Source organism: Ranitomeya variabilis, chromosome 7 (genome assembly GCF_051348905.1).
Source record: "Ranitomeya variabilis isolate aRanVar5 chromosome 7, aRanVar5.hap1, whole genome shotgun sequence".
NCBI classification, from domain to species: domain Eukaryota; kingdom Metazoa; phylum Chordata; class Amphibia; order Anura; family Dendrobatidae; genus Ranitomeya; species Ranitomeya variabilis.
Genome location: NC_135238.1, coordinates 180,426,950 through 180,447,420, shown reverse-complemented (window position 1 = coordinate 180,447,420; position 20,471 = coordinate 180,426,950).

Genomic DNA, 20,471 nt, shown 5'->3' with positions numbered 1-20,471 from the left:
TGGAGGCCAAATAGTGAGGACCTACTATGTCGTCTGTTGACCAGATGCTGCAGAGGCTCCGAAATGCTGCTGCGAACCAGCCTCCTGGCTGGCTGGAAGCCCAGGTGACCGGCATATTGGATGGAGGCAGCGGGGATGTCTCGGCGGCGGCGGCCGGCGCTCCCGGCGAGTCCGGCCCCCGGAGCGGTTTACCCACGACGTGCCTCAGCCTCAGCGTCGGAGCCCCTCCAGGGACCCTCCGGACCGAGCTCCCGCCAGTAAGCGTCCGAGCAGGGCCTGGTCCGGGAGGAATCCGCCTGCCCCGCTGGGGCCTGCGGCGGTGGGCAGGCCTTCTCCCTCGTTTTGGGGGGCGGAGCCTCCACGCGCCGGTTCTTCCCTCACTTCCGCTGACATCACAGCAGGGAGCCGCGGTAATGGCGCTGCCCGGCGGCCTGCTTCACTTGCTCGTCCCGGACAACGTGGGAGAGCGCCTGTGGCTGCAGCGGCAGGCAGTGCCGCCGGACTTGCAGAGCTGCCGTGCCTGACCAGGGATGCCGGACCTTCCCCTATGCGGTCGGCTCGATCTGAAAGGAGTCTCGGCAGAGGGCCGGCTGACGCCGTCTACAGCGGTGGGCCCCGGGTACCTCCAGACAGGGCCGCATCAGCATCATCTGCAGCAGGCCGTGACGGGGCCGGAGCGGACGGGTCCACATCTCAGGGCGAGCCTCTGATGCAAGCGGTGCCACATAGCGGATCGGCAGCGGACGTCGGCTGGATGAGCGGGACGACTGCGGCTGGGGGGACGTCAGCTCCCTTGCAGCCTGGTGAGGACAATTCTGTGTCTGTTTTGTCGCCATTATTGTCGTTTTCCCCGGTAGTTGGGGTTAGTCAGGGTGGTGGGGCTGCGGTTATGGGGGAGGGTCCGCGGGTTCGGCCGGAGTGCGGGCGTGACGGGGTAGGGGAGTTATTGTGTAGTGTCCGCGAGTTGCTTTCACGTTTGGGGGGCACTAGGTCGGTGCCGTCACCGTTGGCGGCGTGGGTGGGTGCCTCGGAGATAGGTCTGGGAGGGTCTTTGGGGGGGCTTAGCGGCGCCAAGTAGGTCATCGGAGCCCGTTTCCGTGTCAGTACAGACGGAGAAGGAGGGCGGTATTCGCTAAGGCTGGTTTCACACTTGCGTTTTGATCTGCAGCGTTTTTTTAAAAAATGCATGTGGTGAAAAAACGTATGTAAATGCGGCAAAACGCAGCGGTTTTTTTAACGCATGCGTTTTTGTGCCAAAAAAATAAAATTAGTATGCATGAGGGGGGTTTATAGGGTTAGGAGGGGGTGGGGTTGGCCAGTTCCCGCTCTGGAGGCCAAATAGTGAGGACCTACTATGTCGTCTGTTGACCAGATGCTGCAGAGGCTCCGGGATGCTGCTGCGAACCAGCCTCCTGGCTGGCTGGAAGCCCAGGTGACCGGCATCTTGGATGGAGGCAGCGGGGATGTCTCGGCGGCGGCGGCAGGCGAGCGGCGCTCCCGGCGAGTCCGGCCCCCGGAGCGGTTTACCCGCGACGTGCCTCAGCCTCAGCGACGGCGTCGGAGCCCCTCCAGGGACCCTCCGGACCGAGCTCCCGCCAGTAAGTGTCCGAGCAGGGCCCGGTCCGGGAGGAATCCACCTGCCGCGCTGGGGCCTGCGGCGGTGGGCAGGCCTTCTCCCTCGTTTCGGCGGGAGGAGCCTCCACGCGCCGGTTCTTCCCTCACTTCCGCTGACATCACAGCAGGGCGCCGCGGTAATGGCGCTGCCCGGCGGCCTGCTTCACCTGCTCGTCCCGGACAACGTGGGAGAGCGCCTGTGGCTGCAGCGGCAGGCAGTGCCGCCGGACTTGCGGAGCTGCCGTGCCTGACCAGGGATGCCGGACCTTCCCCTATGCGGTCGGCTCGATCTGAAAGGAGTCTCGGCAGAGGGCCGGCTGACGCCGTCTACAGCGGTGGGCCCCGGGTACCTCCAGACAGGGCCGCATCAGCATCATCTGCAGCAGGCCGTGATGGGGCCGGAGCGGACGGGTCCACATCTCAGGGCGAGCCTCTGATGCAAGCGGTGCCACATAGCGGATCGGCACCGGACGTTGGCTGGATGAGCGGGACGACTGCGGCTGGGGGGACGTCAGCTCCCTTGCAGCCTGGTGAGGACAATTCTGTGTCTGTTTTGTCGCCATTATTGTCGTTTTCCCCGGTAGTTGGGGTTAGTCAGGGTGGTGGGGCTGCGGTTATGGGGGAGGGTCCGCGGGTTCGGCCGGAGTGCGGGCGTGACGGGGTAGGGGAGTTGTGTAGTGTCCACGAGTTGCTTTCACGTTTGGGGGGCACTAGGTCGGTGCCGTCACCGTTGGCGGCGTGGGTGGGTGCCTCGGAGATAGGTCTGGGAGGGTCTTTGGGGGGGCTTAGCGGCGCCAAGTAGGTCGTCGGAGCCCGTTTCTGTGTCAGTACAGACGGAGGAGGGCGGTATTCGCTAAGGCTGGTTTCACACTTGCGTTTTGATCTGCAGCATTTTTTTAAAAAACGCATGTGGTGAAAAAACGTATGTAAACGCGGCAAAACACCGCGTTTTTTTAACGCATGCGTTTTTGCTCCAAAAAAATAAAATTAGTATGCATGAGGGGGGTTTATAGGGTTAGGAGGGGGTGGGGTTGGCCAGTTCCCGCTCTGGAGGCCAAATAGTGAGGACCTACTATGTCGTCTGTTGACCAGATGCTGCAGAGGCTCCGAAATGCTGCTGCGAACCAGCCTCCTGGCTGGCTGGAAGCCCAGGTGACCGGCATATTGGATGGAGGCAGCGGGGATGTCTCGGCGGCGTCGGCAGGCGAGCGGCGCTCCCGGCGAGTCCGGCCCCCGGAGCGGTTTACCCACGACGTGCCTCAGCCTCAGCGTCGGAGCCCCTCCAGGGACCCTCCGGACCGAGCGCCCGCCAGTAAGCATCCGAGCAGGGCCTGGTCCGGGAGGAATCCACCTGCCGCGCTGGGGCCTGCGGCGGTGGGCAGGCCTTCTCCCTCGTTTTGGGGGGCGGAGCCTCCACGCGCCGGTTCTTCCCTCACTTCCGCTGACATCACAGCAGGGAGCCGCGGTAATGGCGCTGCCCGGCGGCCTGCTTCACCTGCTCGTCCCGGACAACGTGGGAGAGCGCCTGTGGCTGCAGCGGCAGGCAGTGCCGCCGGACTTGCAGAGCTGCCGTGCCTGACCAGGGATGCCGGACCTTCCCCTATGCGGTCGGCTCGATCTGAAAGGAGTCTCGGCAGAGGGCCGGCTGACGCCGTCTACAGCGGTGGACCCCGGGTACCTCCAGACAGGGCCGCATCAGCATCATCTGCAGCAGGCCGTGACGGGGCCGGAGCGGACGGGTCCACATCTCAGGGCGAGCCTCTGATGCAAGCGGTGCCACATAGCGGATCGGCAGCGGACGTCGGCTGGATGAGCGGGACGACTGCGGCTGGGGGGACGTCAGCTCCCTTGCAGCCTGGTGAGGACAATTCTGTGTCTGTTTTGTCGCCATTATTGTCGTTTTCCCCGGTAGTTGGGGTTAGTCAGGGTGGTGGGGCTGCGGTTATGGGGGAGGGTCCGCGGGTTCGGCCGGAGTGCGGGCGTGACGGGGTAGGGGAGTTATTGTGTAGTGTCTGCGAGTTGCTTTCACGTTTGGGGGGCACGAGGTCGGTACCGTCACCGTTGGCGGCGTGGGTGGGTGCCTCGGAGATAGGTCTGGGAGGGTCTTTGGGGGGGCTTAGCGGCGCCAAGTAGGTCGTCGGAGCCCGTTTCCGTGTCAGTACAGACGGAGGAGGGCGGTATTCGCTAAGGCTGGTTTCACACTTGCGTTTTGATCTGCAGCGTTTTTTTAAAAAACGCATGTGGTGAAAAAACGTATGTAAACGCGGCAAAACGCCGCGTTTTTTTAACGCATGCGTTTTTGCGCCAAAAAAAATAAAATTTGCGGCAAAACGCGGCGTTTTCCCACGTTTACATGCGTTTTTTCCCGCGTATGCGTTTTTGAAACACATGCTGAGAAGTGTGTGACAGCTGCCAAACATTAAAATCAACTAGAAAACACACTATTAATAGAATTAGCTAGGGTTAGGATCCCTAGGGTTAGGGGTAGCTTTTTATTAGAATGTCCTGGTCACCAGGTCACTGATAAGCCACCCCCCACCATCAAGGTGATAAAGGGATCCAAACCCTAACCTAAGCCACCCCCCACCATCAAGGTGATAAAGGGATCCAAACCCTAACCCTAAGCCACCCCCCACCATCAAGGTGATAAAGGGATCCTAACCCCACCCCTAACCTGAAATACGTGGCACTGAAATACGTTTATATACGTATATACGTATATAAGTGCCACGCTATTTCAGTGGCCACGTATTTAAGTGCCACGTGTATAAGTGCCACGTGTATAAGTGCCACGTGTTTAAGTGCCACGTATTTAACGTAAATGCCACATTTCAGTGCCATGAATTTCAGTACCACGCATTTCAGTGCCACGCATTTCATTGCCACGAATAACCATGTAGTTATAGTATTTATAGTACGTGGCACTTAAATACGTGGCACTTACATATGTGACACTATGACTGTCAGAAAATGTACATTAAATGGTTAGGGGTGAAGTTAGGGGTAGGGTTTGGATCCCTTTATCACCTTGATGGTGGTGGGTGACTTTTCAGTGTGTTTTCTGTTTTTTTTTTCTATAAAAACGCATGCGTTTTTAACGCAAACAAACGCATGTGCTTAAAAACGCATGCGTTTACATAGAGAGCAATGCATTTTTTTGCAGCGAAAAAACGCATGCGTTTTTTCGCGGCAAAAAAATGCCGCTAGAAATTACTACAGGTTGCATTTCTGCAAATGAACGCACGCGCTAAAAAACGCATGCGTTGCCGAAATGCGTCAAAACGCATGCGAAAAAACGCATGCGTTTTTAATGTAAAAAATAGGGGAAAAAACGCATGCGGTTTTTTGCGGTTTTTAGCGCTAAAACGCATGCGGTTTTTTAGCGCTAAAACGCAGCTTACAAAAACGCAAGTGTGAAACCAGCCTTAGATGATAAAGCGCGGGGAGGTTTATGTTTGTTTTGAGGGGCCACTGGGGGCTCATTTGAAAAAGGACGTTAGGGAGAAGATTTGGAAGGATGAGTACGTGGAGATCTTTTCGCTCCTTCCTTTGGAGAAATTTAATTTAGATAAGAGCAGGCAGGAAGGAGGACAGTAAGAAGGATGACGAGGAAAAGCGCAGCTGGCGTCTTATTCCTCAGACGTTTGTGAATTGGTTGCAAGCATTTGCGATTTTGGCAAGCGTGGTTGGCGAGAAGGCGCCAAAACTGTTCCGCGTTGTTTTGTTACATGGACTCAATAGGCGAGGCACACAGGGCATACGGGGGCCAAGCTTGGCTCCGGTATGACGAGCAGTTTAGACAGAGGAAGGCGGTCCGTCCTTCGATTCGCTGGGATCAGAAGGACATTGGTTTGTGGCTGCGGGTTATGGCGCCAACGAAATTTGGCCATTCCTTTCAAGGCGGGGCCGGATCTGCCGGCCACTCCACATCGCAAGGTAGTTTTTCGGGGTCGGGGGGTCAGTCCGGACAGTCAGGAGGTCAGAAGCACGGTTTATGCTGGCAGTTTAATGACGGCCAGTGCAAATTCGGAGCTACTTGTAAATTTAAACACGCATGCTCGCATTGCAGCGGTTCTTCCCATGGCGCCGCCAAGTGCTTCAAGAAAAAGGGAAAGCCAGATGGCAATTCAAAAGGGGGAGACGCCAGTGAGGCTGGACGCGATGGTCCCCTATCTAAGTAGGTTCCCGGATAGGGGAAAAAGCGGTGTTGTTGTCGGGTTTCAGGGATGATTTTCGTATACCTGCTCCTCCTTTCGGTATCCCTCGGGTTTTGAAGAATTTGAGATCAGCTGAGTTACACGCGGCGGTGGTATCGGACAAGTTGCATAAGGAGGTTTCATTGGGGAGGATGTCCGGTCCTTTTCCTGTTCCGCCGCTAGAGGATTTGGTAGTTTCGCCGTTGGATGTGGTTCCGAAGAAGGAACCGAACAAGTTTAGGCTGATTCAGCATTTGTCTTACCCAAAAGGGAGGTCCGTGAATGACGGGATAGACCCGGAGCTTTGCTCCATGGTTTATACGTCCTTTGACGAGGCTGCACGCTGGGTGCGTAGTTGTGGGAGGGGCGCGCTCTTAGCCAAGACTGATATTGAGTCGGCTTTTCGTTTATTGCCCGTTCATCCGGACAGTGTGAGGCTGTTGGGATGTTATTGGAACGGTGGATTTTACGTGGACAGATGTTTGCCGATGGGTTGCTCATTGTCTTGCGCATACTTTGAGGCTTTTAGTTCTTTTCTTGAGTGGGTCGTTCGCGAGGTGTCGGGTTTGGATTCGGTCATTCACTATTTGGATGACTTTTTGTGCATCGGGCCGAGTCAGTCCGTAAGTTGTGACATGGTCTTGAGGACGGTGATATGGGTAGCAGAACGTTTTGGTGTTCCCTTAGCGCCGGAAAAAACTGAGGGGCCTTGCACGAGTCTTTCGTTCCTGGGCATTGTTATTGACTCCGTTAACTGGGAATTTCGGTTGCCTGAAGAGAAGGTGGTTGGATTGAGAAATGAAGTGGCTCGGGCACGTCGCTTAAAAAAGTTGCCGTTGCGGGAGGTTCAGTCCCTCCTCGGCAAATTGATTTTGCCTGCAGGATCATCCCGATGGGGAGGGTTTTTTCAAGGAGGCTAGCCGGTGCCACGGCAGGGGTTAAGGCCCCGCATCATTTTGTTCGCCTGTCTAGCGAGCATAAGGCTGATTTGGAGTTGTGGGATAGTTTTTTGGCACGGTACAATGGCCGTTCGTTGTTGATGGAGGACGTAGTCGGCAACGCTGAGTTGGATTTGTTTACTGATGCTTCAGGTGGTGTTGGTTTTGGCGCCTTTTTTGGTGGCAGGTGGTGTGCCAATAGGTGGCCGGACGAGTGGTTCACGTCCGGGTTGGTGAAGAACGTCACTTTGTTGGAAATCTTTCCTATCCTGGTTGCAGTTTACTTGTGGAAGGAGGATTTGCGCAATCGGAGGGTTCATTTTAATTGTGACAATATGGCGGTTGTGTGTGTCATAAACGGTTTGACGGCTTCTTCTCCTCCGGTTATCAGGGTTCTCCGTCAGTTGGTGTTGTGCTGCATGTCTATCAATGTGTACATTACGGCGACTCATGTACCCGGAGTGGAGAATTCTGTGGCTGACTCTTTGTCTCGGTTTCAGTGGGAACGGTTTCGGTCTCTGGCCCCGGACGCGGAGGAGACGGGTCTGGACTGCCCGCCGGAGCTTTGCAACGTGGTATCCGGGCTGCAGGACCATTGATTCGTGCGTCTTTGGCGCCCAGCACATGGTCAGCGTATCGGTCGGTATGGTGTGATTGGGAATCTTGGATGGTGTCCTGTGGGGTTACTAACGGGGGTGAGGATCAACTGGGCACTTTGTTGTTGTGTTTGAGACGCGGCGCGGAAGAGGGGTGGTCTGCTTCGAAGGTGGATAGAGTTCGGGCGTCTCTGGCTTTCGGTTTTCAGCTTCGAGGATTGCAGGATTTGACGAAGTTGTTTTTGGTACGGCAGGCGGTAAAGGGTTTTCGTAGAAAGGCGGGACGAGGTGATCTTTGGCGCCCGGTCTCTTTTGGCGTGTTGGAGCAGGTGGGCTCGCGTTTGAGCGACATTTGCTTATCCAACTTTGAAGGTGCTCTCTTTCGTTTAGCCTTTTCCCTGGCGTTTTTTGGGGCCTTGAGGGTTGGGGAGCTGGTGTCTCCCACCACGTTTAGGCGAGGTGGGCTCTGGGCCAAGGATGTGGTGCTTATTGGGAGTCGATTACATTTCTGGATACGTCGGTCAAAGACTGACCAGGCAGGAAAAGGTAAACGGGTTGAGTTGGGCTCGGTGAGTGGTTCACTTATGTGTCCTGTTCGTTGTTTTCAGGTTTTTACTAGCCTTCGGCCGGTCTCAGATGGTCCTTTGTTGTGTCACGAGGATGGTTCATTTTTATCCAAATTCCAGTTTGTTGCTGTATTTCGGAAAGCTTTGTCGGGGTTGGGTTTGGACGCTTCTCGTTTTGCGTCGCACTCATTTTGTATTGGGGCCGCGACTGAAGCGGCTCTGGGGGGATTGGCCCCGGAAGTGGTTCAGAGGATAGGGAGATGGGAGTCTGGGCGTTACAAGAGCTATGTAAGACCATGAAGGCCTTGCGTTTTTTCTCGTACGCCTGTATTTTGTTGTGTCATTGTTTTGGATTTTAAGTTGTTTGTATTTTCTAGGTCGAACCCCCCCTGTTGGTTTGGATCGTCGGCCACTCTTTCGTCTATTGGGGCGCGAGGCGAGCGGATGTTCGGCGGGACAGACGTCAATTCGGTCTTTCAAGGGACGTGGCCGTGGTCAGGTGGCTGGGTTTTAGGGGTTTGTGTTGGAGTGGGGTTATGCAGGAGGTGCACAATGGCATTAGGTTGAACAGAACTCCTGACATTTTAGTTTTTCACGTAGGGGGCAACGATTTGGGGGTTCGCCCTTGCCGTGAATTGATCCGGGATATAAAACACGATCTGCTGAGGCTATGGGCGGCTTTCCGGGATTTGTTAGTCGTGTGGTCCGATATCGTCCCGAGGAGGTGCTGGCGACATGCCAGATCTGTGGAGAGGATCCACAAAGCTAGAATTAAGGTGAATCGGGCTATATCTAGTTTTGTCGTTAGAAATGGTGGTCTGTTCTTCCGTCATTTTGAATTGGAGAAAGGGGGAGATGAATTTCTCCTAGGTGATGGTGTCCATTTAAATGTGGTGGGCATCGATTTGTGGGCTCTCGGATTGCAGAGCGGTATTGAAAGGGCCATAGCGGTCAAGTTTGGGGGGGCCTCGGGTCCCTGAGGTGTTCAAGTACCTCTCGTTGTGGCGATGGGAGGGGTCCTTGGAGTTGGTACTAAATTGGCCTGGGGGATCCGTCGGGATACGGATTCTTCAGTTTGTGTAAAGTCTGGTTTCGGGTCTGGTGGTTTGGGGGGATCTTGGCAACGGTGGGCCGGATTCCCAGGTGTTAAGTGGACAATGGTAGCCCTTCGGGGTATTTTGGTGCTCCCGAGCCAGGTGGTTGCGGCTGGGAGTAAATTATGGTCTGGTTTTCTGTCCACTCTATATATTATGGTTTACCACCAGTTTGGAGCTTCAAGGACCTCCCCACGTTACTTTACCTTTAATGTTTTGTATGTTTATAATAAAGGCCACTGTGACCAATTATTATCCAAGTTTTGTATCCTGTCTTTATTGGGGTTGGGGTTTATTGGGTACTTGGGAGAGGGGCCTGAAGATAGGAGGATCCGACTAAGCTATCGAACAATACCAATGTCATGTGTTATTACATCTAGATTTTCCTTGATCTGTAGATTTTAGTTTAGATTTTCTTTAACTTTTTTTCTGTATCAACAGAACAACTTGCTCTTGAAGAAATTAAACCTACTACTGTACTTACATTGCCTGATGCTAAGGAGCCTAGTTCTGTGCCTGCTCAGGCAGTGTTTCAGCCCATCTTGCCACCTGAGCCACCTCCATCTCCTCCCAAGCCAAAATTCAGCGATGAGGTACTAAAAAAGATAAATGCCGTCCTATACTGGTGTTTAAAACAATGTCACATTTGTAGCATTGCAGACCAGACAAAAAATTTGGTCTTTCATAGGCAACTCTGTTTTCAGAAGAAATCTGCTTGCTTCAAACATACATTTAAAGCCAAGTTCACACAAACCTGAGATTTTTTGGGTCTCTCATAACCACTAATTGCAGACATCGGTCCATCCGGGTGAAACTCCATGCACTTGCAACCAATGAATTTTGGTTGTAATAATACATTTTCATCAACTTTGGCTAATGTGTATAGGTAATTTAACAGACGTTTGTAGCATTGTGTTTTGATGTTTTGTGCAGGATTTGCCTCATGTCCTAGAAGAGATTTTGGAGGATGCTTTGAAAGAATTGAGTGCTCCTGTCATCCAAAGTGTGTCAGAATACATCTCAAATGCACTTAGGTATACGGTAACTTTATTTTCTCTTTAATGCTTTATAGGATATCTAAGGGTTACAAGTAAAGGAAAATTAGCAAATGTATTTAGTTGAATAAATTCTTGAAATACATTCTAAATAGAATATAAAATGGTTATCTGAATGACTGACAAAATATGATCAATAAGAATGTAACTTTTATTGTGGTTGATTTGATAGGACATGCCTTATTATAAGAAGCGCTCTAGAAATACACAAACCACTCTCCTGTATGATTACACACACTCACAGCTCTGCTGCATACACGCACCTCTGCTGTAGGCATCCTAAACAGATTTTAATTAGTAGTGTATTGCCAGGTATAAAGTTTTTGGTTTTTTTTCTTGAAGCCTTCATTGAGGACACAGGTAACCGTGGGTGTATGCTGCTGTTGCTAGGGGATAGGAGGCTGACGCTCAACAGCAAAAAATATTAGCTCCTCCTCATCAGGGTACACCCACCAGCTGGCCTAAAGCTGGTCAGTTAGGGAAAAAGCAGTTGGAGAAGCAACAACAAAAAAACTATACACAGGCCCAACGTAGGCACAAACCAAGAAGGGTGCTGTCCCCCAATGAAGGCTCCAAGAAAGAGATTTTATGGTGAGTACATTAAATCCTTCTTTATTGCTTCATTGGGGACACAGGTAACCATGGGATGTCCCAAGGGAGGGAACAGAACAGAATATCGTGATCAAACCAGGTCAAGCGACGGACTACCGCCGCTTGCACAAATTTCTACCTAGACCAGCATCAGCCGAGGCGTAGGTATGTACCCTGTAGAATTTTGCTTCAATGGCTAAAACCATGCAGGAGATGAGAGGACTCAAGATAGAGTTGGCAAACCGTAGAGAGGATGTCCCATGGATGAGACCCCGGAGATACCCGACATTGAGAGGGCGACCCCGCGACCGTTTCCAACCGGATGGACAGCCCATTTGCCGCCGTTGCCAGCAGCCAGGCCACTTTGCACAAGATTGTGGTTTAAACGGGAATCCCCTGGGAATGCGGGCCGCTTCGCAGGAATGAATTTTCAAGGCCCAACACCCTGGCACGACAGGTACATCGGAGGACGACCCATCATCCCTATCGTGCTGGACGGAATTCCCCTCAACGCTTTGTTGGATACAGGTTCCCAGATTTCATCTATACCATATATCCTTTATAAGAGGTACTGAGCTGATGTAGATTTTGATAAAGGGCCCTCTGATGTTGAACTAGATATATGGGCCAGTAATGGTAAGTTGGTACCGAAACTAGGATTCAGGGAGATGACCATAAAGATTGGTAAAGCAGAATTGAAGAAACAGGGTATAATTGTCGTTGATGTTGACCGGCAGAACTGTGAACCAACTGTATTGATAGGAATGAATGTGTTAGAGAACTGCTTTTCCGAAGTTATTTCTGTCTTACAGCAAATTGCTGAAACTGCCCGATCCTGCCAGCAGAGTTCTCAGGAGGGAAATAAAAATATTAATGTTAAGGCAACAGATAGAAGTTGCAGGTGGAGAAATCGGCAGTGTGAGGGTGAGTGATCCAACGTCTATTGTAATCCCACCAAAAACAGAAATGCTGGTATGGTGTAGAGCGGCCATTGGTACTAAAGGACGAGACTATCAAGCCTTAATAGAACCAGCGTACACCGACAGCAGGCCCACTATACTCACGGCACGAGGGGTGGTCGAGGTACACCGGGGACGGGTGCCGGTACGACTTTTGAACTGTGGAGAGGAAGAGGTCACTTTGCCAAGGTACGCTACAGTGGCAAAGTTATATACTGTTGACAACAATGCCATCACAACCGTTGAGCCCTTAGAATCGACCTGTCAGGTGGAAAATAACGGCTCAGATGGAGAATCGGAGGATTGGTGCCAACAGCTAGACGTGGGCGTAGATTCAACACCTACCCATCAAAGACATGGGGTGTATAGATTAGTGACAGAATATGAACAGGTCTTCAGTAAACACCCATTGGACTTCGGACGGATAGAAGGGGTGGAACATACAATCCCCACTGGTGACCATCCCCCGATAAAAGAAAGATATAGGCCCATACCGCCCGCTCACTATCAATGCGCGAAGGACATGCTGAGAGAAATGAAACAGGCCGGGGTAATAAGAGATAGTTGTAGCCCTTGGGCGGCCCCTCTGGTGATTGTCAAAAAAAAGGACGGAACCATAAGAATGTGCGTAGACTACCGGCGGATTAATAACATCACCCATAAAGACGCCTATCCCTTGCCTAGGATAGAAGAGTCCTTGACCGCTTTGAAATCTGCTAATTATTTTTCCACCTTAGACTTAACAAGCGGGTATTGGCAAGTCCCTGTGGCTGAGAGGGATAAAGAAAAAACAGCATTCACCACACCAATGGGTCTAAGCGAATTTAATCGCATGCCATTCGGACTCTGTAACGCATCCGGTACTTTCCAGCGACTTTGCAAGTAGAAAACTCCGGCCTACTGAAAGAAATTCAGAAAATTATAGTTCCTTCAAATTGGAGCTACTGGGAGTAGTTTGGGCAGTGACTGAACGTTTCCATCACTATTTGACCGGTGCAGAATTTATTGTCTACACTGACAACAATCCGTTGACCCATCTAGACACGGCTAAATTAGGTGCGTTAGAACAGCGATGGATGGCCCGGTTATCTAATTACAACTTCGTGATCAAGTATTGAACAGGTCGCAAGAATGGAAATGCCGATGCACTATCCCGGATGGCACACTTGAGAGATGTAGAAGAAGAAACGGAGGAGCTTGAAGAAATTGAACTACCAGCCTTTCATCAGCCCAAGGCAAAACATCGTCAGTCAAATACCTATCAGAAACAACAAGAAGTGAATTTTAATCCGTTAGCACACCATAGATGGGCTGACACCCAAGATAGCAATCCGGCTGTGAAGTTAGTGAAGGAACTATTGACTGAGCAAAGTGCATATCCCGATGAGGATGCCCCAGAAGAGATGCATCAACTCTGGAAAGAGAGAGGCAAAATGTCCCTGTATCAAAAGAAGCTCTGTAGGAGGTACACCAATCCAAAAACACATGAATTGGTTTGGCAAATTATCGTGCCTAAACAAGATGTGAGGGTGGTCCTCGAGGCTTACCACAATGGTGCTGGTCACTTCAGTTGGAAAAAGTTAGAAGTGCTTCTAAGAGAAAGATGAGAAAATCAATCGAACAGTGGTGCAGAAACTGTGGCCCGTGCAACCTCAGAAGGAACGATCAAAAGAGCCAAAGAGCACCACTGCAGCCCATAATCAACAAACAACCACTTGAACTTGTAGCCATGGACCACGTGAAGTTGACACCGAGCCGGTCCGGTTATGTCTATGCCTTGACCATCGTGGACCATTATTCGCGCTTCTTGGTAGTAGTACCTGTAAAAGATCTGACTGCAAAAACAGCAGCCAAAGCATTCCAAACGTACTTTTGTAGACCCCATGGATATCCGGAACAGGTTCTCACTGACCAGGGTACAGCCTTTGAATCAGAGATCTTCAGAGAATTCTGTAATATGTATGATTGCAAAAAGATCCGGACGACGGCCTATCATCCGCAAACAAACGGCTTATGTGAGAAGATGAACCATATTGTGATAGACCTACTAAAGACTTTACCTGAAACGGAAAGGAATCAATGGCCAGAGAAATTGCCTGACTTGGTGGATCTGTATAATCATGTCCCGGTGAGCTCTACCAACTGCACCCCAGCTTATCTTATGCGTGCAAGACCCGGCCAATTGCCAATCAATCTAGAAATGGGAATTCTGAAACCAGACGCAGAAGTTCAAGACTCCAATTGGGATGTCGTACGGCAAAAGCAGTATCGCCAAGTGCAAGAGAGTGTGGAAAGAAGCCTCCAGCAAACCAGAGAAAGACAAGAGCGAACTTTCAACCAGAATGCTCTAGCAACTCCATTAAGACCTGGTGACCAAGTACTCAAGAAGAATCGTCGAACCAATAAACTGGATAATCAATGGGAAGCCGTACCCTACACAGTTTTACCAACAAGAATGGATAATCCTAAAATGTATCTCATTAGCAAAAACGGAGGTTTAACATCTGTACTAGTGTCAAGAGACAATCTTAAATTATGTCCGGAAACGTTGAAAGAGCCAGAAGTTGTCCAGCTAGAACCAGAAGTTATTCAACCCATACAGGTTCAACCAGTAAAGGAAAAAGAAGAGGAAATGTATCACACCTGTATAGGAGACTTTCCCAAAACCCGACTAACATACCATGGTGCGGTAGTGGTTCCCATGGTGGCCTTTTATCCAACACCGAACCCAATATTAGAAGTCCCAAGACAGGAAGAGGCTGACCCCGTACTGCAAGAGGTTCCAGACCAGGAAGAACAGATTTCTGATCAGAGTGATCCCATTCACGGTGGACTTGCCAACCCCATAGTTGTGGAATTATCTTTAGCAGAGAGGGCAGATACTATATCCGCAGTAGACAGAAGTACACTACATAAAGAGACACCGCTATTACGTAGATCCCAGCGTAGTACCCAGGGTCAATTACCGGCCAGGTATGCGGATTACCAACTATAAGGCTATAGTCATTGTTATCGTTCTGTAATGTTTAAGCCCAGTACCTACAGAGACTCACCAGTATGAACTTCTTGCATATTCTTGAACTTTTTATCAGCCCGGAAACACCAAATCAAAGCTCCGGAAAGACTGCTTTGTGAACTTTACTTCCTAGTACCTTCAAGGATAGAACTGTATTAATGGACGCTATTTGAAGTGACTTTTTACAGAATTCCATTTTTTTTTTTGTTTCTTTGAGTGGTTTTTGTAACTTTTCATTTTTAAGACTCTGTACATACCAATTGTTATTTCAAAATGTTATCGTCCCGCAGTACTGTTCTTAACTAAGGGGGAATGTGGCGCCCCTAGGGGTATTTGCAACAAAAAAAGTTATTGACACCAAATACAAATACTAAAATAGCAAGACTGCACTACCATCTCCGGCCAGAAGGGGGAGCTCCAGAGACTCCCCTTGATCTATTCTGGTCTGAGAAAAGGACTGGCAGTTGGGCTAAGGAGCTAGGAGTGAAAGGTCATACAACTGCTTTTCTAACAACCCTATGACGGTTGATAAGTCAGGACCATCGACCTGAAGAGAAGGAGAATAGAGAGAAAGGACATTGTGAGAACCGGGTAGCATTAATTATTACCCAGAATAGGCGCAGAGACGGATACCGGATCCGCGGCTATATTCATTATATATAATACAGCAACCGGAAAGACGTGAGGTGATATCAGCCTCACTAGGGTCAGGCGCAGCAACAGACACAGAGTTCAGCGGTATTCCCAGAGGGGATAAACTGACAAAAAGGACTCGGGTTGCCCGTCGAACCAGGACCCGGGAGGGATAGATTGAGTCGGCAGCCAGTTCACATACAGCAGCAGGGCCACATGGAAACTGCGCATAATAAGAGATAGAAATCTTGACAATGTCAGAGTAATTCAGAGTGCTCATACAGACTCCGGTGACAGTACTGATTGCAAATCCCTTCATGTTGAAGTAAACTGGTTAAACGTTTTAACGCCTCAGTCTTTCATTTGGACAATAATCATCTACTCAAGATCGGGATCATCACTACTGGGAGGATCTGCTGCTGATCAAGTAAGTGCCTGTTCCTTCATGATATCCCTTACACTGTGCATTGCCTGAGACCACAGCACTGGGTCAAGCCATTCGTGACATCCCCCTCAAGAGACAGACTTCATTGGTCTAGTGCTGGGTACCTCGGTCTCCCGGGCATCACATAAGGATGCCCGTGGACGACCTCTCATTGGAGGTCAGAGGTCACATGCTCAGGTCCTATAGCGGCTCTGATTGGACCACCAGGAAGGTCCCGGAAGGCTGGGCCATGTGCTAGTATAGACCTGACTATGTACATGTGTGCTGAGAGATTGATACTGGTGACTGCTCCTATATGATCCCCATCCCCTTGGTTGTTGTTTGGGTATTAGGGTGAGTAGAGCAAGCAGTCAGCTCCTAACAGCGGCTTCTCAGCTGCATTCACACTACTGGTCAGTGTAGGATGGGAATTCACGCTGGGTCTCAGTATCTGACTCAGGGAGTCCTCAGGCGCAGGCTCAAAAGCCAGCAAGGGTTAGAGTGAGAACAACCACCAGCGTAGTTGGGATAAATTGCAGGGATCCCACTAGTATTCATAGGCTGCACCCTGACTGCTAACAGGTCACAGCATTTCCTTTCTTCTCTGCGACTCTGTGAAGCAAGAGTTTGCGTCAGTTCACACTCGGTGACGGAACCCGTGTGTATTCAGGTGCAGTACCCGTGTGTATTCAGGTGTAGTACCCGTGTGTATTCAGGTGTAGTACCCGTGTGTATTCAGGTGCAGTACCCGTGTGTATTCAGGTGCAGTACCCGTGTGTATTCAGGTGCAGTACCCGTGTGTATTCAGGTGTAGTACCCGTGTGCATTCAGGTGCAGTACCCGTGTGTATTCAGGTGCAGTACCCGTGTGTATTCAGGTGTAGTGTATTCAGGTGTAGTACCCGTGTGTATTCAGGTGTAGTACCCGTGTGCATTCAGGTGCAGTACCCGTGTGTATTCAGGTGCAGTACCCGTGTGTATTCAGGTGTAGTGTATTCAGGTGTAGTACCCGTGTGTATTCAGGTGTAGTACCCGTGTGTATTCAGGTGTAGTACCCGTGTGTATTCAGGTGTAGTACCGCCGTGCAGAACCGCCATTACCTAGCAGCAGGTTCCATCTCTGCACAGTGGACTCAGGGCTGTGAACGCACCTTATTGCGGTCTTTATATTTATTTGGTGCGTTCCGCCAGCCCCAACAGAGGGATTGGAAGAGCCACTCCGACCCACGGAAACGCTTTGTGACGTAGAGAACAGAGAAGGGACAGATAAGGAGATGTGCTGTCTTAACTGTGTAGATAATGTTGGAAGTCATGTGGATGTGCTGTGTCCCGAAGCAAATAAATCCGTTATGTTATAAGTTGCTTTGGACTGTGCCTCTATTCCTTTGAAACCGAGGATGGCCGTCAGTCAGAGCAGTGGAGAAGAAGCTGACAGCACCGTGAGTACTGCATGTGCCGGATCAAAGAAGGGACCCTGTTATCTCAGTCACAACTACTAGCCCACCCGTTTCTTACATGTCTTTGGCAACATATTTCTTACGGGCATTTTTTATGCCGAGCTTCACACGCGCATCTGTGACACCGATCTTCTGAAGAGCACGAAACACATTCTGTTAATTGGTGGTGACTGAATGACTAATCACTGTAGGCTGTATCCTGGATGTCATAGACACGCTGTTATTAATCATGCACGTTCCCATTACTGCCGTCATCATGCCCCATTTCTTCATCACTTGATCCAACGATTCGTCCGCACCTTCCCAGCAGCAACTGTGTAGGAAACACATCACTGTTTTTCAAGGTGTTTATGGTGTGCCTAAAAAAAATATTTTACACACTATGTTGATATGTACCCCCCAGGGGGAAATGTTTGTCAGCCCAAGCACTTAGTGTATGGGCATTCCAACTATAGGTGAAGCGCTGCTATGTTAAACAAATTTTATGAGACCCTCCTCCACATTTCTTCCAAGGGGGATTGTGGTGCATGCAAATTACGGCCAGGCCTTGCATTCACTTCATGAAAAAAATTTATGTTAATAAAAAAAATAATGGGAACTGTTGTTTCATGTGGCCATCCAGTACATGGTTTCAAAGGGTTATTTATGCATGTAACATTGGTGCAGGGCAGGCCTTGCATTCAATGCATAAGCAAACAGTATTCTTCTAATGGGAACAATTTTTTTCTCCTGATTCCCTCAAGAGCGTCTGCTGAAACGGTTATTGGGGTGCATGCAATTTTGGGGTAGGCCAGGCCTTGCATTCAATACATTTTTTCAGGAGGATCTCCTGTACATCTCTTTAAAGGGGGTATTGGGGTGTCCTAATTTTTGGCAGACCAGGTACTCACTGCATAGGCAATAACAGTATAGAAAGTCCACCGTTTATTGGTCCTTTGCGAAGATTAATGCTGCCTGATACCCCCCTAAAAATAGGCTCTGTGACTTTAAGAGTCCCTCCTTCATGAATGAAACAAGATGGGTCTATTTATGTGTCACACACCACATGGCCAGCTAGGGTTGTTAAATGTTACAATAGCATTATCCAGAGAATGCATTTGAATTGGTTCAATGCAATGCTAAAGTTGAAAAATGCATCAAAAACACTGCGTGTGAACATAGCCCAAGTGGTGGAGGAACATTTTTGTTTGGGGTTAGTTATTTTGCCTTATATACAAGTCATTACCCTGGAAAGGATGCTCATTAACATATTTCCCAGCAAAATCCATTTTGGGTTCGTTTTTGTATGTTTTTTAGTGCACCTGTAAAAATGGTGTGAAACTCTGATAACATTGTTTACAGCTGTGATCTAGTTGTCAGAAATGCTTCCAGGGACATTTGCCATTATGTTGAGCAGTGTTTCCATCATTTTCAGACGTTTTCAGACCTTAAAAGGACCCCCGGGGGGATCGCAGTAAAAAAGCTCGGGTCTCCCATAGACTTACAGTACAGACTAAAAGTTTGGACGCACCTTCTCATTTAAAGATTTTTCTGTATTTTCATGACTATGAAAATTGTACATTCACACTGAAGGCATCAAAACTGTGAATTAACACATGTGGAATTATATACTTAACAAAAAAGTGTGAAACTAATGAAATTATGTCTTATATTCTAGGTTCTTCAAAGTAGCCACCGCTTTGATGACTGCTTTGCACACTCTTGGCATTGTCTTGATGAGCTTCAAGAGGTAGTCACCGGAAATGGTTTTCACTTCACAGGTGTGCCCTGTCAGGTTTAATAAGTGTGATTTCTTGCCTAATAAGTGGGATTTCTTGCCTTATAAATGGGGTTGGGACCATCAGTTGTGTTGTGCAGAAGTCTGGTGGATACACAGCTGATAGTCCTACTGAATAGACTGTAAGAATTTGTATTATGGCAAGAAAAAAGCAGCTAAGTAAAGAAAAACGAGTGGCCATCATTACTTTAAGAAATGAAGGTCAGCCAGTCCGCAAAATTGCGAAAACTTTGAAAGTGTCCCCAAGTGCAGTGGCAAAAACCATCAAGCGCTACAAAGAAATTGGCTCACATGAGGACAGCCCCAGGAAAGGAAGACCAGGAGTCACCTCTGCTTCTGAGGATAAGTTTATCCGAGTCACCAGCCTCAGAAATCGCAGGTTAACAGCAGCTCAGACTGGAGACCAGGTCAATGCCACACAGAGTTCTAGCAGCAGACACATCTCTACAACAACTGTTAAGAGGAGACTTTGTGCAGCAGGCCTTCCTGGTAAAATAGCTGCTAGGAAACCACTGCTAAGGACAGGCAACAAGCAGAAGAGACTTGTTTGGGCTAAAGAACCCAAGGAATGAACATTAGACCAGTGGAAATCTGTGCTTTAGTCCGATGAGTCCAAATTTGAGATCTTTGGCTCCAACCACCGTGTCTTTGTGTGACGCAGAAAAGGTGAACGGATGGACTCTACATGCCTGGTTCCCATCATAAAAAATGGAGGAGATATGATGGTGTGGGGGGTGCTTTGCTGGTGACACTGTTGGGGATTTATTCAAAATTGAAGGCATACTGAACCAGCATGGCTACCATAGCATCTTGCAGCGGCATGCTATTCCATCGGGTTTGCGTTTAGTTGGACCATCATTTATTTTTCAACAGGACAATGACCCCAAACACATCTGCAGGCTGTGTAAGGGCTATTTGACCAAGGAGAGTGATGGGGTGTTACGCCAGATGACCTGACCTCCACAGTCACCAGACCTGACCCAATCGAGATGGTTTGAGGTGAGATGGACCGCAGAGTGAAGGCAAAAGGGCCAACAAGTGCTAAGCATCTCTGGGAACTCCTTCAAGATTGTTGGAAGACCATTCCCGGTGACTACTTCTTGAAGCTCATCAAGAGAATGCCAAGAGTGTGCAAAGCAGTCATCAAAGCAAAAGGTGGCTACTTTGAAGAACCTAGAATATAAGACATAATTTCAGTTGTTTCACACTTTTTTGTTAAGTATATAATTCCACATGTGTTAATTCACAGTTTTGATGCCTTCAGTGTGAATGTACAATTTTCATAGTGATGAAAATACAGAAAAATCTTTAAATGAGGTGTGTCCAAACTTTTGGTCTGTACTGTACATTGGGCTCGTTGTTCTGTCCCCATTTATTACAAATTGTTCGACCCAAGCAACGAGCACCCTAGCATTTAATGCTCGCCCATCACTAGTGGAGAAACAGTGATGTTGAGGTTTTAGATCTCACTTGATGTGAACCCTGAAGCATGCAGCTGAGTAAGTCAGCAGAGGAGGTGGAGGAAGGCGAGGTTATGTTATCTTCCTTCACAGACAG